The sequence below is a fragment of the Podarcis liolepis genome (assembly GCF_965112155.1).
Source record: "Podarcis liolepis genome assembly, chromosome: 8".
Lineage (NCBI taxonomy): Eukaryota > Metazoa > Chordata > Lepidosauria > Squamata > Lacertidae > Podarcis > Podarcis liolepis.
Window position 1 is genome coordinate 61,161,927 of NC_139560.1, and position 20,987 is coordinate 61,182,913.

A 20,987-nucleotide genomic window follows, 5' to 3' on the forward strand; every position below is an offset into this window, starting at 1 on the left:
TCTGCAGTTTCTGTTAAAAAAAAAAAGGCACGAAGTGAGCCTGTAAACAGATGCAAACAAGTTTAGAAGCAGACTAATTCAAAATTTCAAACTGTGTCAAAACTTTCCATTCATTCTGCCATGGTAAAAAGCTGACAGTTCTCCCAAGAGACCCACAACATGCCATTCTCAAGGTCCATGGCAGGAGTACTTCCTGCATTCAAAACGCCTTGCAAAATGTGAATTAACACTTTCTTTTTTATGTCACTGCATAAAGATTTTTGCCATACTCTATTGGGACTCTCTGGCTGCCAATGCTGTACAAGTGAAATGGTGTGTATAGAAAAAATGTGTGCATGGCTCTCTGCCATTTAGTACAGGAATCAAACGTGACACCGTCTACACAGCACATGGACTTGTTCAGTGACCGGGCCTGACAATTATCAGGGACGCGGGTAGTACTGTGGGTTAAACCACAGAGCCTAGGACTTGCCGATCAGAAGGTCGGCGGTTCGAATCCCCACGACGGGGTGAGCTCCCGTTGCTCTGTCCCAGCTCCTGCCAACCTAGCAGTTCGAAAGCATGTCAAAGTGCAAGTAGATAAATAGGTACCACTCCGGCAGCAAGGTAAACGGCATTTCCGTGCGCTGCTCTGGTTCGCCAGAAGCGGCTTAGTCATGCTGGCCACATGACCCGGAAGCTGTACACCGGCTCCCTCGGCCAATAAAGCGAGATGAGCGCCGCAACCCCAGAGTCAGCCACGACTGGACCTAATGGTCAGGGCTCCCTTTACCTTATCTACATTAAAGCATGTATCAGTGTTATGCCAGTTCCCCCAAATAAGTCTGGAACTTCTAGATCTAAAACTATAATTCACAGAGAAATAATTCCCTGGGGAAACGGGATAACAAAACAGTCTAGGTCCACTGTATAAAGTTGAAGAACCAGTGTTTGGGATGAACTAAATCAGTTTAGTGAAGTTCACTGAACTAGTTCAGAAATATCTGAAGTAGCTGCCATAATTGCCAGGTGAACTAAAGATGAATTAAGTTTATTTTGGGGTAGAACTCTGAATGATTTCTAATTCAGCCTCACATTCATTCCCTCCCAATCCCCCCAGCAAGCGGCCTGGGCTCTTAGCTTTCATAATATAAACAAAGTCAATCAGAAAGGAAGGAAAAAGAAAGTTAGAAAGCAAAACTAGAGGCAATATTCTAAAGCTTATTTGGCAGGTGAGGGCTGTTACTACTAAGGACGCTCAGTTACTGTTGCTAAGCAATCCAAAGAAAGGTATGTGAGGCATTTCCTTATCTGCCCTGCTGAAGAGATGCAGTCTCTTCCAACAGGAGCAGCCTGCAGGGACCAGGAACAAAGCAGACAATACCTTGTGCCTTTAACAGCTGTGTGGTTGGCACAAACTGAACAGCGTAAGCATTTTCTAGCATGAAAATACAATTATGGGGAAAGCTTCAAAGGCTGACATACATCTGCAATACATCTTATTAGTTACCCATAGCCCCTGATTTAACTTTTGGACCATGTACTTCAGTATAGCAGCTTATAACATTTTGAATACTGAAAATATTTTGCAAACAGTGAACTTTACTTTTTATGAACCACAAACATATTATGGCTGAACCTGATCTGAACTAGTTTGTTTTGTTAAAGGATGAGCAGGAACAGCAACTAATTCCTTTTTGAAAAGGATTATCTTGAACCAGAACTAGTTCATTTTTTAAAATGAAATTGTAAGTGTTTAAGTGTCCACTTGTTTCATTGCAAAGGAGGATGACAAGGAATCAGAAAAGGTGCCCCCCCACAACCTTTCTCCCGACAGAGAAAGAATACTGACAGCAGGGACCCAAACCAAAGTAGGGCACTTTCCAAATTTGTTAGGTGCTAAGGATTCGTATAGCATCAATGCTTAAGTGTCCAGAGTATCTTTGCAAAGGAGACAAATGGGAAGAAAACCAGAACAACTGGTCATGAGCCACGGCCTCATTGGCCATGTCCTTATGACTCCCTAGCAGCCCTGCCAGGTGCAGTGGACACCAACCATCCGAGCTAATACCTAGACATATCTTGCATGTATAAAAGGAAGCATAACACCATGTGCATTATTTTTCTAAATAAAATTGTGTTCTTCCTTAGCAGATGGTTGGGATCTCACAATGCTAAATTTGTAGCCAAATATATTTGCTACCATCCAAAAGAGAATGGAGGGTGTAAGTTAGAGAAAAAAAATGCTGCTTTGTAAACAAATAATTTCTAGATGGATCTGGCTCCAAGCAGTATTTTAAAATGAGATTTGGCTCTGCATTGTGTCTGGTGGTGAAATGATGTAATTATAGGTAAGAGGCAGAAATGCTTTAGCTGAAACTGAAATTGATTGCATTCACCCCAGAAATGAAAACATCAGTCCAACCCTTAGCTATGGAACACCCTTTAGAAAAATTAGCAACCCTCATTTCATTGTCATGAATTCCAGATTTGTCAGCAGGATTAACCACTTAACAAGCATAATATGAACACATATTTCTAAGTTAAGAACTCAGATGCTGTATGAACTTTTGCCCATAGTTGTTGCTGTTTTAAATCACTAAGCTGTAAAATTTTAACAGATAAGCGTTTATATAGCAATGGTAAAATTTACAGCTTGATAACCAGAATGCTGAAAAATACTATCACTGTAAGAAAAAGAAGTCTAGCATTGCTCTGCCTCATAGACATTATCTAAAGAAAAAAGACCACAACCACCACATTAGGTGAGACACAAGAAGGCAGCCAAGAAGGCAGCCAAGTGCTGCTGCCTTCTTGAGAGTCAGAGATGAAATTCATATACAGGCAGTGACCATTTTGCATGGGGGTTCTGTTCCCGTCCCCTGCCCCACATTGGCAGAGCTCGTATAAGTGTGCCCCGCCCTCCTATGCCCCGCCTCTGTTCTGACCTCTTCTGGGTCCAAAAGGACCCATGCATTGGCGAACACGTGTCATTTGGATGTGCCTGTAATGGTTGCCGCTTGTAAAATAATTGTGTATATTTTAACAGCTAAGACAAACAAAACCTTGTTCATATATATAGCACTTTCTGGCATCACATTTTTACTGCTGAAATACATCTGCTGTATTATTCAATATTACGTATTACATCTGAATAAAATTTCAGTTCTTTAAGGAATCATAAATTGGCAGGTGTACCAAGACATAGAACACTTCTAGCTATTTGTTTTGTGAATCTTCGTATAGTTCATATCTAAGAGATTGAGCTGGTTATTCGCGTGTGGGAGAAATGCCCTCCAAGGAAAAGTGTTACAATGTGAGTGGAGGAAAACATGTCCCATATGAAAAATAGGGAACACCACACACTATTACATCATTATATTAAATAATTCAATAATTATGGTTTCAAGTAGTAATGAAGTGAATGGCACTCTCAAAATAACTGAAAGGTACCACCAAATAAGTCTTGGGTGTCAGGAAAGCTATCCTCTTTTTATTGTAATTATTCAATGCCAAAAATATTTACAGAGGAAGTATTCAGTAATGATTACTGTATAGCTTACTCACAACATTCACTGTCGTCAGTTGGGAGTCCCAGATTATCCTTCACCTTGAAGAATTTGCAGGCATTGCTGGATTGTTCACAGGCCCTCAGTGGTGCTCTCTTTCAAATAAAATAGAACATTTTTTGAGTAAGAAAATCTGTATGCAAATTGTCAATAAGTTTCTATAAGCTTAAAGGAACAAATGTAATTAAGACTGGGAATCTCACTCCTGGCTCCCAAGTTTAATGACTGGCTGTGCTTGCAGTTTCAATTTCCATGCCACCACAGCTGAGATAGGACTTGCTTGGTAAACACATAAAACACATATGGCTCCACTACAGCAAAGTAATCCGCAAAGGTGGGGCTTTATATTGTCACGATATCGGTATTATATCTGTGCTTCATTTAGTACACAGGGGTGAAGGGGCCACCCACACATAAGCGTGTGCATGGTCAGAGCTGTTATTTGGAATACGTCATAAGTCTGCATGGTACTGTACAATCTGAAGCAATAAGTGCACTGTACAATTTTGCAGTGCTGTGAAAATTTCCACTTGGCTATCATCCAGACCCACCCACTAAGAAAAACACTTACAGTATAAAGTGCAACAGCAGTTAAAGAGCATTCAGTATGTTCACAGATTCCCAGCTTCAATCCCGAATAAGGAGGATTGTTATATTTTGCCTGAACCGTGACCCTAGTTTGTTTTTCCGTATTTGTTATACTACCTCCCAGATTTAAGAGACACATATTCTGTGGTTCGGGAATTTCTGCTAGTGGATGTAAGGAACATGACAAACACGCAACTTCTAAGTACCAAAGTAGAATTTCACCCTCTGGTCATTGTGCCAAATTACCTCCCCCCCCACCCCCAGCGTGTACATTATGTGCAGGTACATGACTGAAGCGTGGTGAAAAGTATAAATACCAAACAGTTTGTTCACTAATATTTTGGAACAGGTGATGTGAGTTTATGGCTAAGGAAACAGCAAAATCTGCAGTTAAAATTCACCTAATTTTATGTCAGAATGTAAGAACCTTTGAAGTCATGTTATACTCTCAGATCATTGGTTCCACTGCAGTGCACTACAGAATATTCCTCAGGCACAGAATCCAACTGTGCTACTACTGCACAGAAGGATGCCCCAGCACAAAAGGTATCAAAGCAACTTACAATTATAAAAGCATACCTAATACAAACCTTTAAACACACACACACACACACACACACACACACACACACAAAATTATTGACTGAAATGGCTCAGCCATCATCCTTCAATGACATCTGAAAGCAAAATGTTTGCAAAGGAAGTGGTATGTATGGCAACAGAACTTGCCGGCAGGCCACTTCTCATATTGGCCCAATTGGTAAACTAATTGATGAACAGGACTGGGCCTTATGTATTTCCTCTACTGCAAGAAAGCTAACTAGTACAACTACAAAATTGAACCAGTTATGGTGGGTCTGTATCTTTCATTTCTTTAATTTAGCGTAAACAAGTTTTTCAGCAGTAATAACATTTGATGGAACATACCATGCTTCAAATTATAATATGAGAGACCAATGTATTAACAGTTGGAAATGATGTACCAGCAGCACTATAGCATTTTCCTTTGCAAGCAAAAGTATTTTGCTATGAGAAGGGAGCTCCTAAGCTTGATCTGAACGCCAGACAGCTGTGCCTAACAATGCTCTACTCTCTTGGTATTTGCACAATACCTCCCTCTTTCAGTCCTGTGAGGTGCTCTGTAATTTGGTTGTTCTAATTCACAGTTCAGGTAGCACTAATAAAAATGCAGTTACAAATGCCAGCAACCATGTTCCCATTTAATTTTTCATATTATCTCATCACTAATCCTTCATTCGCTTGTATACACTAGTTCACTTCCTCTTCTCTTTTGCATGGAATAAGCCTTAAACAGGTTGACTCATGTTCCAGTGACACCAGGGAGAGATGAAACAAGGCTTTTTTCAAGTTCATGCCATTCACATTATTTAATGTGCATAGTATGCATCATTTTCAACACGTTTCTAGGGTTCAAAGTAGTGAATTTGTTATCCTTTCCTTTAGCAGTAATACCACCACCACCACAATTGGTATTTAACAGAGTAATACCCACTGAAATTAATGGACATTACATACAGGTCCTGCTATTGGAACACTCATTATCTGAAATTTCAGTTATCCAAACCCAAAGAATTATATCTAAACCTTGCTACACGAACAGCTGATTCAGATACCCACACTACCTGAGTTTCCCCACTTCCTTACTTATTTGTGTTTTGCTGGTTGCGAGACAGGCATACTGGGCAAAAATCATGGCGGCAGAGATATCAGACAAATCAGGCAGCGTGAAAGATCAGACAGGAAGTAGTTTTTCCTCTGTTTTTGCTGGTTGACTGCAGCAGTTTGGGGCAGAAACCAAGGAAGGAGAGAGATCGGACAAATGACAGATTAGAAATATTCCCATAGAAAATAATGGAAATCATCAGCTTGTTATGTGAACGGTCACCAAAGGAATGATTTCCTGGGAACGCACTGTGTTTAGACAGTGGAACCTGCATGTAGTAACTTAGTGTCATTAATTCCAATGGGCCAACTCCACAGGGGCCACAATTCAACAAAGAGTTAACTGAAGCTCATTCATTGGGTTCAACTTTGCGTTGCACTGTGGTCAGGCATATTATTACCTGCTCTAAACACTGCTAGTACAATGATTACCCGGTGTCTATGATTAAACAGTGTCTATTTATTAAATTTGTTAGTTGCTTTATATTGTCCAGGGCAACCGAAAGTGACTTATAACTAAACAGAATTCCCAGAAGAGGTATGGATACTCCCATCTGCCTAGGATGTAAAGGCTGCCATATTGCACAGTGCAGCCCAAGGTAGAAAACCCACAGCCCTCAAGTTGTTGTTGGACTACAATTGCCATTAACCTTGACTACTGGCCATGCTAGCTGCTTCCAAACCAGGCTGCTCCTCTGCTCAGTGGGCTGCTATCAAGCTAAGTGCATTGTGTCTCAGGAAAGCTACCCATTCTAAACTGAGGCCCCTCAGCATCTCATATTAACTGAGATATGAGGAGCATAAGACACATTTAAGGTAAAGGTAAAGGGACCCCTGACCATTAGGTCCAGTCGTGACTGACTCTGGGGTTGCGGCGCTCATCTCGCTTTATTGGCCAAGGGAGCCGGCGTACAGCTTCCGGGTCATGTGGCCAGCATGACTAAGCCACTTCTGGCGAACCAGAGCAGCGCAAAGAAACACCGTTTACCTTCCCGCCTGAGTGGTACCTATTTATCTACTTGCACTTTTACGTGCTTTCGAACTGCTAGGTTGGCAGGAGCAGGGACCGAGCAACGGGAGCTCACCCCGTCGCGGGGATTCGAACCACCGACCTTCTGATTGGCAAGTCCTAGGCTCTGTGGTTTAACCCACAGCGCCACCCGCGTCCCTAAGACACATCTAGGTGGAGCCTATTAGACAAAAACAACTTTCCCACAATTTCTGACATGAAGAGGTGGTCAGAAGAAGAAAACTTATGTGTACAGAGGAACCTGAGTGAGAGGCAAAAGGGAAGGTGGAAAAACTGGCAGTTGATTATACCCTAAGGCTGCAATTCTGTTCACAAATAAGCTATCAAATCCCGTTAAAGTCAATGGACTCTAAGAAGCCTCAGCAAGATTGCAGCTTACAATAACTTGTACCTTTTTATTGCGGGGGTCAGCTGTTTTGTTGACATAACCAGCTATTATTAAAATATCAGAAGTCCAATACAGGAAGAATTCAAAAACCTGAATTAAAAAAAGACCATTTTTGCATCCACCTACTCACAGTACTTAGCACTTTTTATACACGCAGACGTTCTGCTGGGCTAGATAATAGGAGCTGTCAATTCAATTTCACAACGTGCTTATTCCCAGGAGTATTTCATTGTTTTAGCATTTTATTTTATTTTTAAAACGAGATCTCTTATTTTGCTTAGTATTTTTTTAAAGTACTATTAATGGCCAATTCTAATCCATTCCCCTCAAAAATTAAAAAAAACCAAGACTTTCCACTCTGAAGTTAGCAGCATGATCAGATTGATTTGCATTAGGCAAGGATGCTAAACTGCTGACCAGCCGATAGCATGTGACTTTATGTCATCTGGCTACTGTGACTATAGGTGCAGTGAGTGCTCCTTGCACAGAGAGGCCATCAGGCTCACAGAAGCAAGGAAGGATAAGCAAGCCAAACCCAGCTTTGCTGAGAGCTTCATCTTTCACCCTTTCCTCATCATGTCATATTCCCCAAGCCTTGCATCATTATTTATAAGCTGAAGTTCAGGGCCCAAACAACGCCCCCCCCCAAGCAATGTACAAAATTCAGAAAAATATAGTAATATACAAAATCAAAGTTACAACCTCTTATTAAAAATGGAGGACCAGCATTAAAACACCCCCCCCAAAGCACATGTTGTAAATAACTATGATAGATTTATCATAGTAATTTACAGCATGTGCTTTTGGGGGGGATGTTTTAAGCTCTCTCTTACTGACACAGAGATAGGGGGGTCACAAGTCTTTCCAGTGGCACTGAGTATCCCATGTGGAGGGAACATTCCTCTTTGCTCTGACCTGGTGTCTCATTTGTACGCTTGAGTAATACCCTCCTCTTCCTTCATTCACCATGCCAGGAATATAATTCACAAGTGAGCACATACCCCTCAAGGTTTGGAGTTGATGACAGGAGGACTTCTGCATCTATGTTTCTGAGTCCCCTTGGGCAAGATATCTGAAGTTGGTTCCCTCAAAATATGAGAGACAAGGAGAGAACTGGGTCTCTCCTGCTGCTTTCAGCCTTCTCTTAAAAAATCCTGGTACATTTTTAAAAAAAACCACCAACAACAACCCACTCCTACTTAGGTTCCTGGTATTAAAGGAGTTTTAATTTGCTTAGAGTCTTCTACAAAACATGAGACAGAGAGCCTCTCTCGTTACAAAATAATGGAAGGGTGCAAAGTTGCCACTCTTTCACATTCTGTGAACTGGATAAGACACTGAGTGCAAACTAATACTTCCTTCAGTAATTCTCCAATGTATAGGGGGGCAGGGAGTATATGTCTCTCATATGCAAGAGACTGTCCATGTCCCACTCTTGAGTCCCCCGTCTTAACTTCCAACCTTCTACACCTCCAAACTCAGTATTATTTTCCACTTCCAATTCTTGAACAAAAGGTTATGTGACAGATGTTGATAGTTGAAACAGAAGAACAAACATCTCTTTAAAAGATGTTTCTCATTTATTTCTAATTATTGTTAGACTGCAATAAAAATTGCTTAAAGTAGCTTATTACTTCTTCTCAAAAGCACGTCAAGTGCAAGTAGATAAGTAGGTACTGCTCCAGCGGGAAGGTAAACGGCGTTTTTGTGTGCTGTTCTGGTTCACCAGAAGCGGCTTAGTCATGTTGGCCACATGACCTAGAAGCTGTCTGCGGACAAACGCTGGCTCTATCGGCCGATGGAGCGAAATAAGCACGCAACCCCAGAGTTGTCCGCGACTGGACCTAATGGTCAAGGGTACCTTTACCTTTTTACAATTAAGAATATTGCTGTAATCAAGAGATTCCAAATGTAGAAAATATGGAAAAAAAATTGTCCCCCAATCTCAAGCAAAATTGTTTTGATGCAAATTCCACTGAATTCGTTAGAATTAGAAACAAGAATGATCAACCTCAATTTAAATAGTATTAACTAATAATAGGTTCAAATACATGTGCACAGGCAACCATACTTGGGACTTGATAGGTATTATAGGAAATATAATATGGCTACTTTTTGAAAAAGTAGTTAACAGAAAAGGTTGGAAATCCAGTTTGTGAAACCTTTGATATATAAAGTGATGCAACAAGTGTTTTAGCTCAATGTCAAAGCAAAGTATAAGCAACAACAGTTAACAGACCCTGTTGCTAATTTACTACATGCAGCGACATGAGCAGAACAATGATTACTCTGTGTAGAGTATTTCCTGCTAAATACTCCACCCAACAGTCAATGTCTCATATTTAAACACAAGATTAACAGAGAGAGAGGGAAAGATGCAATAAAACGCACAGCTGGCATTTCTACTTTATAAACTAACTAACCCACATCAAAAGGTGTTCCCCTCTAGCGCTTCAGCAGGTAATCTTCGGATTTACTGCCAAGTGCTGCTCCTGATTCTTAGCGCTCATTGTTTGAAACCACTGGAATTTATGGTAAAGGGAAGTGTAGTCTCAGTAATATCTTTAGGGTACATCACCTTGAATTGGTTGTTTAGAAGATGATGAATCAATGATGATGATAGCAATAATAGTACAGAGGATACTAGTGTTGTTGTTTTTAAAGGATTGCAAATGCATGTAAAGATTTGCGATGGTTACCTCTGAGAGCGACTGCCATAGGAATTCAGTGATTCACCCACATTTAGGTTCAAATGAACCTCTTCGAACCTTCCCCCCAATCAATAGGTGAGATAACAGTTTTGAGTCGAATAAGGGAAAGGTGCAAGCAGCCTGTCGCTGGCCCATTCCTTCCAATCTAATTTGACTCAGGCTGATTTTACTGAGGGCTGGGGGGAGACACCAGATGAAGTGGGGGAGAGGGAAAACAGAACTTCATCTAATGTGTAATTAGAACCATATGATGTCATCTTCATAACAGAAGTTTCATTCCTCGAATAATTTGCAGTTAGACAGGCAAATGCACTGAGTGGATTTATTATACCAATGAGGCCATTTCTAGCACTGGTACAGTCCTACTAAAATCAAAACAGAGCCCAAACACCAAGCAGAGCTCTTACTTCTTATCTGAAAAGGGACGGGTGGTGGTGGTTATTCAGTGAAAGAATATGATACATCCATTGTCCTTGCTTTTCTATCTTAAGCATTGAAATGCTTTTACAGTCCTCTTTTTCCTATGTCCAGAAAAAGAAAGAAAGAAAGAAAGAAAGAAAGAAAGAAAGAAAGAAAGAAAGAAAGAAGAAAATCTAGCACTCTGGAGTCTGCTGTGATATATAATTATAATTCATTTTAAAATACTAATTTTAAAAGTTCACTAAAAATCTGCTATGTCTATTTATTTGGAAAGCGTTTGAACTTTATTATAGGGTTGGAATGAGAGAGAGAGAGAGAGAGAGAGAGAGAGAGAGAGAGAGAGAGAGAGAGAGAATGAATTCCTGGGGACCAGCTTCTGTTTGCAATGCCATTCTGAACCTCTCCCCTAGTGACAGCTTCTGTTCGGCTGTGATCCTTTAAAAAAGAAGAAAAGGCAGAAATAGCAGCAAATCTTCAGTGAGCAAAGCTGCCTGCCTCAGAACCAGGAGCAGTGGGGTGGGGGCAGTATGGTGTTACATAGGGATGACTTAGAGAAAGATCTCTAAGACCTGGGGAATGGAACAGGAAAGATGTTCTGCCCCCCCCCCAATGAAATGGTGCTAATGAACATCACGGCACGCGCGCACACACGCACACACACACACACACACACACACACACACACACATATTAACAGTGAACTCAAGAGTTATGGCAGGTATGTAGCCAAAACACATCTACTGACAGAAACAAGAGTGAGGCATCAGCATGCTTGGGAAATGTCAAGCTTTGTGGAAAGTAACCTATAGATAGTAAATACATATATATATTGGGCAAGGGCTAAGAAAACAAAACTCTGAGCATGCTCAACTGCCACAGAATGTCAGAATCTCTAGGGAAGTGGAGATGGAAAACTGAGGTGGAGTATCTTGACAGAAGATATAGATGTGTCGCACTGTGAACAGGAGCAGCTCATGCTAGAAATTTTTGTGGCAGGTCCTACTTGAATTCTTTTATTTTCCAGAGTCTTATGGCTTAGGTTTTTAATGTGGAGGGTGGGGAATGGCAGCCGGCCAGGGTGGTGGTGCTTATTTGACTTCCCCATGCAGAGGTCACTGCCGGTAAGGGCAAGGCAATAGGGAGGTCAGTGCAGTGCGGACACAGCGACAGGAATGCCAAATTAGCTTTGTTGTTGTACTTGCACCATGCTGGACTCCTCACCCCCCCTCCACCCCCCCTCACTGACTGCAACTTCCATACTGGAAAGCTGTGTAGGCAATACTGCCCTTTCTTGCTTTACCCCACCTGGGTAAGGGGTACCCCACTCCTGGGGAGGGGGAGAATATGTCAATAGTGTACAGAACACACATTCTGTTCCCTCACCATGGTTGTCATAATGGATCTAAATATATGTGGTGATGTGAGGACAGATCTCTGGTAACTGTGGTAATAGTTTTTATACTTCCATGATTCTCTACAGCTGCTGTTAGAATAACCTTTTCTTTGTTATGCCAGTCAAGTAGTGAAAGGAATAAAGGATACATACTGCATGTCCTAAGAGGCAGGAGGACACACACGTACGCAGAATGGAAATAAAATCTAGTTTTGGTTACCAAGGAGGTTAGAATCGCCTCCTCACAAGAGGGAAATCCTCACTTCTTGCCAAATTATATAAATTGGCAAGCCACACGTACTATCTTTTTGAGGCATCATAACACCCCAAAACTTCAATGACTAGCTCTGGCTCAACTCTATCTACTAGCCTGCTGACTTGGCATCTTCTTCTTTTGAATTTTTATCCTGACTTAAATTACTTCCTGGAAGAAGTCAGTGTGCCGTGATTGGATACACAATTATCAGCTTCAGCTATGTCAACTGTGCATAATGTGATTCCCACACAAGTTGCTGCTTTCTTTTCCAGCTAAGCTACTATGTATTTTAAGTAGCTAGCTAAACATTTTTAAGGAAACTATATATAGTGGTTATATTTTAAACCATCTCTGCTTCACTCTCCTAATAGAAAAGTAGTGTTCCAACAAACATATGTATGTGCATGTGCGCACGTGCTTCTGTGTGTGCACACACCCGAAAGAGATGCATGCTTTACTGCATAATGTGGAATCTGGCATTGGGTTGGCTCCTAAGACAACTTGAGGAAGTTTGTGGAATACAGGTGTCCTTCCCTGCCTTCTCAAAGCAGCCACAGGACAACTCACTCCACAGTTTTATGGAGGATCCCCTTGACACCTCCCCCATCCCGGATATGGTTTTATTTGGGGGGTGGGGTGCATAGGGAGGAGGAGAGTACAAGAAGTCTTCCTTCCATATACTTCCTTAATGTCTTACGATCCAAGCCACCAACATTTTGTTTTACTGCATACGATAATGAACAAGGAAAATTTCCACAAAGAATCTGGTGAAAGAAAAGAAACATCAGGATTTTAGTTTACCCAAACAACTAGTTGTTGCCTATTGCTCTGAGCAACTACTGGTAACTGGGAGTACATAAAACTGGCAAATTCTCATATTTTTGGTAAGCATACGACACTATTTTGTATTTCTTACGTCCTTCCACATATTGCAAAAAAAAGAAGAAGTATAACTAACAAGTTACTAAACTAGTTCATTAATGTAGAATGGTACATAAACAAATATCTAGGCTAAGGGCTGGAAGATACAATTGGCAAACTCACACATATGTCTGTTGATGGGTTGTACCACTTCACACAGGTCATCAAATGCTGAAATGCTCCCCTAATAAACTCTCTGCATATACAAGGTGGCATGTCAAGGAGACTGCTGGAGGCGATTTTAATAAAATGAAATGTTTTTACAGATATAGTGACATTACTGTTTAAATTTCATACAGCTCTGTGAGGACAATGTGTACACCTGCATTGTGAACCACTACAAAGCAGCATTTTCCTGCTTTTAATCTCCTGCCACCAGCATATTTTATATTGGAAAGGACCATCCTTCCCAGAAAGAGAGAGAGAGAGAGCGCTTCCTTTTCTATAGACATGCTAATGCACCTGCTCAAAACTACATCCATTTACAAGTGATCAAAAGGCATATTAGATACTATATGCAAATCTGGAAATATATGCAAATGTACATTCACTCCCAGCCAGTCCTTCAAATTTAAAATTAGTCTCTACCAAGCGCATTACGTAGCATATTACAGGCATTCACAAGGGAGCCTGATGCCACAAGAGAGGTTAAGAGGTATTCTTCAAATCACTTGTAATTTGCTTCACCTCATCAGTTGTTGCATTAAAGGGAATATGGCTTGTTTGTTTATGCTGTTCATATCCTGGTTTTTGATAAATTTTCAAAGCAGTATGCAAAAACACATGAAAGTATTGTTCATGCCACCCCAATCTCTGAGCGATGCAAGATTCCAGGGGTTCCAGGTGCATATTTCCTTTTCGAAATGAGGCACAGCAAAGACTCTTTGTGTCTTTATGATATATGGGTTATTTACATATACCTGAGCCTATGGTGGAGGGTTCACAACATTAACAACCCAAAAGGGTCTTATTTCTACCACAGCTGCAGCCTTGGATATAAGCAGAAATCAGCCATGGCTCTCTCTCTCTCTGCCTTTTTCAGTCTGCAACTTATTTTCCCCTTCTAGGTCACATCATAACCAACTCTGCTGTAAACTCTGGCATTTGTCTTTCTAACTATCTAAGAGGGACCCTACCCATTTGATGGCGGTTCGAATCCCCGCGATGGGGTGAGCTGCCGTTGCTCAGTCCCATCTCCTGCCAACCTAGCAGTTCAAAAGCACGTCAAAGTGCAAGTAGATAAATAGGTACCGCTCCGGCGGGAAGGTAAACGGCGTTTCCGTGCGCTGCTCTGGTTCGCCAGAAGCGGCTTAGTCATGCTGGCCATGTGACCTAGAAGCTGTACGCCGGCTCCCTCGGCCTATAGAGCGAGATGAGCACCGCAATCCTAGAGTCGGTCATGAATGGACGTAATGGTCAGGGATCCCTTTACCTTTACAGAGCCCCCTCTCCTTGCTTTCCTAACGACCCATCACCTTTCCTTTTGTTTCTTTAATGGCTCATCACCCCATTTGATACCTCATGAAGAAGCTAGCCTGGCTTATATTTTAACACTTTCTGCGTCCTGGGGTTAAAAAGGTCTGGCACCCAGTTTAACACTTCAAGTTTTGATTAAATTATAACACTTACTGGTTCTGGGAATTTAGGGGAATCTGGCAACCCCAAACTCACAGCACTACAAATATTAAAACAAAACCCAAACAGAAACAGCAGAGCAGGAAAACACAAAAATCAGAGCAACAGATAAAATGAAAAGGCCTTGGAAAATAAAAAGGTTTCAGCTCAATGCCAAAAACGTATGAGTTGGCAGTAGGGGGCTGGGTCACATTCCAAAAGGAGAGCCAATATGATTGAAAAGGCTCTCCCTGTAGTAGCCACGAGCCTAACATCCAAAAACAAGGGTGTCCAGTGAAGGATCTATGATTATGTTCTTGACATATTACTGGTTGATGTAGGAAAAGATAATTCTTCAACCACCCAGCAGCTCTTCAGATACCAGCACTTTTAATTGGGCCCCAAAATGGACTTGCACCCAGTGAAGCTGTTCTCATCAATTAATCCCAATAATCCAGCAGCTATGTTCTGCACTAAATGGTTTGGATAACATTGGAAATTGCCAATCAATCTATTGGTAGTTACCTTGATAATCAAATATGGTAATCTACTGGTAGTCTAACCCAGATAATCAAATCAGGCAGATGGTGAAGTCTGGCCTGCTAGAAGACAGAGCCTGCCTTTTCAAAGCAAGAAGTATTCCCAGTAACACAGAGTCTGAATGAATGACAATAATGGCTTAATAACTGACCAGGGATGAAGTGCTAACCCCCCCCCCAAAAAAAATCAGTATTTTAAAATTGCAATATTAATGGCAACCTTTTTGTAACAAGAGGGGCTAAAATCATTTCAAAACAGGGGGAAATAGGGTTGATAACATTCCGTAGAAGGAAGTACTGTAACTCAGATTTCAGGTCTTTTTAATTGGAAAACAATACGGGCTTTCTCGATACAGAGGGCTCTTCACTTATCACTTTGCCATCCTTGGCATGAATTGCAAGCCAAGGTTCTGCAAACAATTAACAGCATTAAAATGTAACAATCCTGGCACAATGTGGCAATGTATGGAAAATGTCATCAACCAGGAGGCAATTAGCAGCCAGTCTGAACAGCACAAGCAGAAGGGAGTGGTTTCCTAACAAAACTGGCCTTGTGGGGGGAAAACTAAGACATTTTTCTCTTACAAAACACAGCATTCTTTGTAAACAATAAGCTTATATTTCTTGTCGTTTTAAAGACTCCTGCGGATCTTTATGGAAGAATTACCCTGATAGAGTCAGACTTTTCTCTCTTTTTGCGTTTCCAGCAATGTTTTCCCTCAATGTTAAGTTGCCAAGTAAATCCATTCAAAAGTATTCTTTTCTGTTACTCTTATACCAGCTATATAAAACCTGTTAAGAAAGTGTCGCAGCCGAACTACAGGCTGCCTTCACTACATAGCTGTACCTTTAAGGGCAGCGTTTTGGTTCCTTCCCCCCCAAATGTGCCAGATCAGGACTACAGTGGTGGAATGTGGGTGAGGATGGGAAGATTTAAAGCCTACCCCAGCATAGTTCCAATCCAGATTGGAACCCTTGTGCTGGCAATTTATGGAGAGAAAAACCCAGCACATAAAGGTACAGCTCCATAGCTAATGTAAAATGTAGTTTGGATCTCAAGAGTTGCGGTGTTTGCCTGCCTCTCTTAACTATGGAAATCTGTCGATGTTCTTCTCAATACTTTACTCTTCAAAATCACTGTGTGTGCGCGCGCTGTGAATTGGTGCACTTTAAAAGTTAACTGCTTCTCAAAGAACTGTTTAAAAACTGACATCTCCAACCACATTTCAAGTTCAAGGTTGGGGGTGGGGGAGAAATGCTACTTTACAAAGTCTCGTCGGTTTCTACAGATGTGCTTGTCTCTTTCTTTTATTATACTTGACAGCCAATCTGTTGGAAATGATTTGTGCAGAAATTTAGTTCAAATTACTTTATAACTAGCCATTTATGAGAAAATGCATTTTTCTGTGTCATAAACTGAAAATGAGAGGCTTTTATCTCTTCTTCTTTAAAAGAAAACAACAGCTGGTATTAAAACAAATCAAAGGCTAGTAATAGCGTGGTCTCACCATCCAAAGCTCCCTTACATTCTGTCAGGCACTCAGAATATTTTCAGACAAGGATGGATGGTGCAATGACCTTTCCTGTAAATGTTACTATAATTTTCAGATATTGTGGCAATATTTCCTTTCTTTGCTGTGATTCACCAGTGTTCTTGTTAGCTATGAAAAGTACTTAAGAAATAGACTTGATTTCTCACTCCATAGCTAACTCGAGTGTGGGACAATCATGTTGAGTTTTCTTCTTATCTCATGGAGAAAGGGTTAAAGGGAAGTGTGAGAGAAAGCTCTTCAACTTTACTTTCTTATATCATAGATACATTACAGGTGGTGACCATTTTGCGCAGGGGTTCTGTTCCTAGTCCCCGCGTGCATTGGCAGAGGATGCGCAAGCAAGCCTCGCTCCTGTTCCCCCCGCCGGGCATTCTGCCTTCTTCTGGGTCCAAAAGGACCCATGCGTTGGCAATCACACATCATTCAACTTGGCAATGGGTAGGATGAGAGGAGCAGAGAGAAGGCAGAAGATTTCCCACCATAAACCAAGAATTCCTAACTCCTGCCAATCCCTGCCATCAGAGGGGGGAGAAGTGTGGTTTTCTGTCTGGTCCTCAGGAATGGCACTGCTTCCAACACAAAACATTACTATTAACAAGAATCAGAGAGATAACATGGAAGAAATCCTTACTGTAACTTGTTTTATGCAAAGTCAGTTGGCTGAGTATCAAAACAAAAAGACTGCACTGAGCAGTTTATTTCCCTCCTTACTGCAATAAACCGATGATTTGTGGATAAAGCAAGCTACTTTTTTAAAAAACAGATTTTACTTGTTCATGAAATTCTTTTCATAACGTTTGTACTTTTGCTTTGGGTGGGAGGAAAAAAACCTGATCTCAGATGTGCCAATGTTAACTGCACATTCAGCAAAGTCAAATGCTAGAAGGATTCTTCAGAAACAGAAGTTATGTCCTGTTAGTCAATTTGGTAGATGAGCAAAATGAGTCACAGACGCACTTGGTAAACCCTTGCTGTGTTTTGGTACTGACTCACTTAGCAGAGAGACTGCTTGTAGTAGGTCTATTGTTCTAGTTGCCTGAAAAGTTGCACATACACACAGAGCTATTACTGTACACTGCTCTTTTCAGCTTCCAGTCACAGCAAGGAGTGGCACTCCTACCTAGAGTATTCCTGGGGGGGGGGGGAGAGATACTAAATCAAAAAAAAAAAAAAAAGATGCTGAAATCTGGTGCTGCTAAAGTTGGGTCAGACTGACAGGAAGGAAGTCCCAACCACCTGTCAAATGTGGCTCACAGAGGGTTGGCCACAATTAGATCAAATTTGCTGCCCAAAACACATTTCCCACCTCTGGTATACAATATTTTATGTGTGATTGCAACATGAAGTTTCATAAAGGCACCTTGTTATTTTTAATCATATAATTCATTAATTAATAATACAGGTAGTTCCCACCACCACCAATTTCCTCTTGTAATAGCCCCTTTAATTGAATTTGCTTTTTTTTAAAAAAAATCTCACTGCAACATGGGGGTTGAATATTTAATTGAGGTATTACCTGCACCTCAAGATGTCTTTATTGGTTAGCTGTTGCCAGTTCAGTTATGACTTTTTTTTGTCACAACAAACATCACTTGCCTGTTCAGTCAGGTCTGAAGAGATCCTTTGGCAGTTCTTCAGTCTACTCTGGATTTTGCTATCCTGAATATTTGGAGGTCCTCTGCAAATCTGGCTATTTTACAGCTCAGCCCTAACTACAAATAACTGATAAAGAAGAACACTTGTTCCAATACAGTTCCTTGAAGAAGCTGACTGTTTTCCTATCTCCACTGTGAGAACTGTTTCCTGTTCCTTTCTGCTCTTGCTGTATTCAACTGACAGCTACAGGCTGTAGTTTTGTACACACTATACTTTTACTTTTATCTTTGCACACTGTATGGGTAACAAGCCCTACAAAATAAACTGGGGCTTACTTTCGAGTTAATGCACACAGCACTGCACAATTAAGCTGTTGTATTTTGCCATGGTAGCATGTTGGGACACACACTTGCTATTTGGATTTCCTGCCATAGGCAACAAAATGTCTTAGGCTGGTCTTGTCCTGGTATGTTTCAAAATAACACCTGGACTTTTATGACACAACTGAAGTGAGGAGTTTTAACACTACTAAAATACTCGCTTTAGCATAGAACTAGTATTAAAAGACCATCCCTTGAAAGATCCTTTAGGCAAATGAAAGCACAACACTTTGGGCTTGGATACCCTTACAGAAACAACTTCCTCCACACATCTTAATTCACCAGATAAGAATGCTGTGATACACGAGAAAGGAAAAACAGCACTAAGGCAGAATACTGAAATCACGAGAATAATTACGCAGACAGAAATAGAAGTTGTAAGAAATCAGTATATATGAGCAATATATGTCGATTAGAAAGGAAAAGGAGAAAAGGAAGACTGTGCCTCTGGTTTGATCAACTGGCAATACACACACACACACACACACACACACACACACACACACATCATCATCATCATCATCATCATCATCATTGGTTGTCATGTGTCCTTTTTTTCCAGGACACGTCCTCTTTTTCAGGGATAAAATTTCTGTTTCTGGCAATACTTTCTGGATAAGACATAGACGTAACTGGTGGTTGAAGACTTGCTTTCCTCTTCTCTTTTCCTGCCCCCCTCAACAGTATAGCACAGCTTCTATAGCGTACATATAGTAAGGGTATTTAAAATGAGTGTCATCATAGCGTCCTCTTTTTTGCTCTTCAAAATATGGCAACCCTATCACAAATGCTCAACACATATGCATCAACAGCCTCACCTCTCATGATGTAGAGGTTGCCTGTGCCTGATTCAGCAACAACATTATCTGAAATATTTAAGCCACATTCCTGAAACTGAATTATCAGAAAGATTTGTACTACATGTCCACCTTCTAACTAGTTGCATGGTGACAGGGGAATTAGGAGAATTGTCCAGTATCATAAATACAGGCTTCCACTGAACGAAGGCAACTCATTCAGTTAATACAAAAAAGAGCTACTCTCACATACAGCTAGAAGATGCTAAACATACTGGTTTAATTCAGATGCAATGACAAGGCACAGTTTAGCAATCAGAAGTGCCCCCTATAGGTTGATATACTCCACCTTGCACTTCCTAGGTAGGATTGCTATGCTTTCCAGTTAGTGAAACTATGCTTACAATTGGTGTCCAAAACCACAGTTTGAAAGCATGATTATGAGGAGTTTCCAAATGGCAATTTGAAGGTTGAGGACACACGGGGTAGCCCCACCCCTGAGGCTATGCATTCCTCCTTTGGTGTCCATGCATACTGGGTTGCAGATTCCAGGAAAGTCTTCATGTACACTAATCTGCGTGCTAATACCTCTTCACTACAGACATTCATTCAGTATGCAGACATGTCTAGCATCTTCATTACCCGTAGACCCTGTACAACTTTTATTACACAAATACAATTAAATTGTTCTATTATAATTATCCACATGAGTAACTGGTAAGGAATCTCCAATTCTAGTCTCCAATAACTGCTTGCTGTTTTGAAGAACACTGCTTCTAATCCTACTATCACAGAGTCAGATGAAGCAAGTAAGCTTAATCATCAATGGCTTTCCAGGTCAGGTCATTGATCTACACTAAAAGTGCTAGAATCCTTTCAGCACTTGTAAATGCAATTCTATCTTGGTAATTAAGCTAAATACCAAGCTCACATATTTCTCTAATATGCCATTCTTGGTACAATAAATAATGCAGAACAGCAGAGATCTGGCAGTGGTCCACACCATTATATCAAATGCAACAAGGACTATTTTGTCTCCAAGTATCTGTACCGACATACATCTTCAGCAATGGAAATTTTGGCTTTATCGCCCAGACTCAGTTCAGATGGAACCCTGCATGTGCCTCAAGACTGTATTATTTGGCTTTGCTCTGAGCAATGACAGCATCAATGTAGTGATCAAGGAAAGCCCTTGTGTTATCACCCTACACTAGTCAGCACATGTCAGACACAAGCAGGAAGGTGCACCTTAGCCCAATTAATTGGAATTTAATCCATATCTAAAATAAACAACACTAATAATAATAATAATCAGTTTTAACTTCCCTTTGTTAGTAAAGAGTTTCTAACAGTATCTAACCTTAATTAATCCGAAGTATCGTTTTTGCATTTCCTGAGAGGGCCAACCCTCTTTTCAGACCTTGCCAAAAATATAATGAATAGGCACAGATGCCCTAATAGGTGGGCTTGCACCCTGCAGCACCACACTTAAATGGCATGACTCACTCTGTCCCAAGAAAGTTGCCATCTACTTGCAGTGTAATGACATTTAAGCCTGAATGCCAGACCT

The 20,987-nt window shown here is 40.9% G+C and overlaps 1 protein-coding gene across 34 annotated transcripts in view; it reads right to left on the minus strand.

The window, feature by feature from the left end:
- Positions 1-20,987, minus strand: part of ATXN1 (ataxin 1) — a 300,198-nt gene that overhangs the window by 65,919 nt on the left and 213,292 nt on the right. For 26 of the 34 annotated variants that reach the window (XM_083519227.1, XM_083519211.1, XM_083519243.1 and 23 more), the window contains one exon: positions 3,547-3,643. The exons of the other annotated variants lie outside the window; for them this stretch is intronic. The gene's annotated coding sequence lies outside the window, so the exon portion shown is untranslated. The remainder of the gene's footprint in view (positions 1-3,546; positions 3,644-20,987) is intronic. 34 annotated transcript variants of the gene reach the window in all.